Source organism: Ovis canadensis, chromosome 3 (assembly GCF_042477335.2).
Source record: "Ovis canadensis isolate MfBH-ARS-UI-01 breed Bighorn chromosome 3, ARS-UI_OviCan_v2, whole genome shotgun sequence".
NCBI lineage: Eukaryota > Metazoa > Chordata > Mammalia > Artiodactyla > Bovidae > Ovis > Ovis canadensis.
Window position 1 is genome coordinate 225,164,443 of NC_091247.1, and position 3,488 is coordinate 225,167,930.

The following is a 3,488-nucleotide window of genomic DNA, read 5'->3' on the forward strand; positions in this document are numbered from 1 at the left end:
GTACAGAATTTCTTCTATGTCCTTCACCTAGCTCCCTATGATGTAAACACCTCGAATAACCATGATACAAAGGTAGAAATTAACATTAGGATGTTACTTGAACTAAACCCTAGATTTTAGATTTTTCCAGTTTTTTCCAAGAATGTCCCTTTCCTGTTGCAGGATCCGATCCAGGATACCACACTACATTTAGTGTCAGAGGTTGCCTTTATTTCATAAACTTAACCGAGGGAAATTTCCCCTTGCTGAGGACTAGGAACTCCTGGGAACATTTCTGCCTCTCACTTATTAACACCTTCCTACCTCTCTGGATGTGGACAGCATTCTGAGGAATGTAACCAAGGGAGTAAGGACACAAGACCTTAAGAATTACTCCCTGACTTCCCCGACTCTGGGCTGTTGCTTTTGTGAGTCCAGAGGGACAGGCTGGGAGGAAATGTTCTTTGTAATTCTCAGCCAATTCAATTGGCAGAAGTTGATTGAGCTTCTGCTGTGTCCAAGGGCTCTGGTAGGTGCTAAAGGGGCAAACAGAATTGAGTAAGACCTTTTCCTAATTTTAGAAGCTGACATCTACGGACTGGACCCAGTTGAACACAACACCATACAGGGGATGAGAGGTGGTGTACCGGCAGCAAAAACAAGAGATGGGGAGATACATGTCTCACCTGCAAGGACTGAAGAGGGCTTCCTGGAGCAGGTGACTTTCCAACCATGCTTTGAAAGAAGGGTAGGGTTTCAATGGCAAGGCAAAAGGGAAGTGTATTCTGGACCAAACCACAAACAGAGAACCCATAGGCTGGGGTTCCTGCAGCTGGATGTGTGCCCCAAAGGGCAGGGAGACAGGGGACTTCCCTGGTGGTCCAGTGGCTAAGACTCCAGACTCCCAATTAACTCAAGGGGCCTGAATTCAATCCCTGGTCAGGGAATTAGATTCCACATGCTGCAACTAAGAGTCTGCACGCCACAACGCAAAGATCCTGCATGCAGGACTTTCCTGGTGGTCCAGTGGTTAAGAATTGACCCTGCAATGCAGGGGACACCAGTTCGATCCCTGGTCTGGGAAGATCCTACGTGTCTCTGGGCAACAACTGAGCCTGTGTGCCACAACTGGTGAGCCTGAGCTCTGGTACCCAGGAACTGCAACTACTGAGCCCACGTTCTGCAGCTACCAAAGCCCATGAAGCTGGAGCCTGTGCTCCCCAATAAGAGAAGCCTCCACATTACAACTAGAGAGCGGTCCCCACTCTTTGCAACTAGAGCAAGCCCATGCCCAGCAACGAAGACCCAGCACAGTCAAAAAAAAAAAAAAAGATCCTGCATGCCACAATTAAGACCCAGCACAGTCAAATAAGTAAACGTTAGAAAGAAGAAGGGAAGACGGGCCTCAGAGACAGTCTCTAGTGCTAGGCGGGAGATCCACCTCTCTCCAGCAGGCAGTGATGCCAAAGGCCAGAACTGTGGCCATGCAGCAGGGGGAGCTGGTGGCGGCAGGATGTGTGAGTTGGAGCAGGGGGCCTAGCTGAAGGGAGTCCTTGTCTTCTTGGGGTGATGGGCACCCAGCCCAGGGGGTCACTGGAATGGGAGGGGTCAGAGGCAGGCAGTGAAAGGGTGCCGTGGATCCCGGTCAAGATGTGAATGTGAGGATGAGGAAGAGGATGGGGTGGGATGACTGAGGGGAGCCTGACGGACATAGGTGAGGCAGCGGATAAGGTCTGTGAGGGAAGGGCCGACTGGACTGAGGAGTGCAGAGGGGTGCATGCATGCTCAGTCGCTTCAGTCACATCTGACTCTTCGGGACCCCATGGACTGCAGTCCACCAGGCTCCTCTGTCAATGGGATTCTCCAGGCAAGAACACTGGAGTGGGTTGCCATGCCCTCCTCCAGGGGATCTTCCCGACCCAGGGATCGAACTTGCATCTGCCTGTGTCTCCTGCATTGTGGGCCAATTCTTTACCCACTGAGCCACCTGGACCAACAGAATTTGAGGTCAATGTGCTAGCTAGAGAAGTCCCCACTCAGAGGTCAGGCTGGAGCCTGGTGCCAGGTATAAATACGGCATCATCCATGACAAAGAGGTGGAACCCAGGGCAGTGGAGGAAGGAGCCTCTTCACAGGGGCCATGTCCCTCCCTGTGGCTTCTATACCTCAGGGTCTATGACCCCTGTTTAACTTGTCCAGGAGGCCACAGCATTTCTGGAACTCACGGACACCACCATGCATGTACCCACTGAGAGATGGTCTTGTCAACCCCAGCTCCCAGCTGACCCTCACCACTTAGTAAGGTCCAATCTCCTTAACTCCACACTCGGCCCCATCCTCACGTTTATGCACACTGTCCAGCCACCAACACCTTTCCCTGCACTGTGATTCGCTGCCAGTGTGTCCCCCACCAGCCCTGTCTTCAGAGCCTTGATCTCTGATCCCCTCCCCCTGACACACACCCACACCCCAGGGAGAATTCACTGGACAGCTCTCTCTCTAGCCCTCAGCTGCCTGGATTCTGGGCTCCAGTTACGGGCTCTGCTGGGCCATGACCCCTCAGGGTCCTAGGCTTTCCAACTAGCAAATGGTGCTAAGCAAAGAGGAAGTATTTCCCCTTATTTGTCCTAGACCTGTCACTTTCAGAGGTTCAAAAGATGCACTTTTGCACCTTTATTATAGGATTTGGTACCTCAAATATCCCCTTCATGATTTGGAGTTCTTGATCCTCTCCAAGCTCAATGTCATTGTCTATAATCCTCCCTCACCTGGGGGTTCCTCCATGTTCCCAATTTACACATTCATTGGTTCACTGGTACAACCAATATCAAGGCTAGCTCGGGCCGGAGACCTTGAAGACCCCAGGACACCGTGAGAACACAATGGAGGCAGTCCCGCCTTCCAGGAGAACGTTAAACCACTAAATAAAGAGCCTCCTCACCTTTAGCCCTCCAGTGGGGGTCCGTGAGGACCCAGGGGGTGCCCCGATCGCTGGGGCAGCTTCCTGGGCCTTCTCCAGCTCCTGATCCCGCGCAGGGGTAAGGATGGCCATGGGGATTGAGCAAGGGTCTGGTCCCATGGCCCCCGAGTCAGGCAGAGCCGGATCTGTTACCTAAGACACGGCCCCGGGTGCAGCCCAAGATTTTGGAGGTCGTTTGGCCAGAGCCCGCGGGCTCCCCGGCCGCTCTGCTCACAGCTGAGCGCTCAGCCCCATGTGGGCGCGTACGGGCTTCCCATTGTAAGCACGATCCGGGATCAGGTCTCCGCAAGAATCCAGCCAGCCCGCCGGAAGTCCTGCACGTGGGAGCGGGGGCGGGGCCGAGGGCGGAGTGGGCAGGCCTTTTGTGGGCGGGGACGAAGGCGGGACGGGAGAACGGAAGCTGGTGGGCGGGGCGGGGCAGGGCAGACAGGACGTTTATTGGCGGGGCCGAGGGCGGGTTTGGGGAAGGGACGACAGCTGGTGGGCGGGGCGGGCCACGACCATTGGTGGCCGGGGCGGGGCGGGGCCG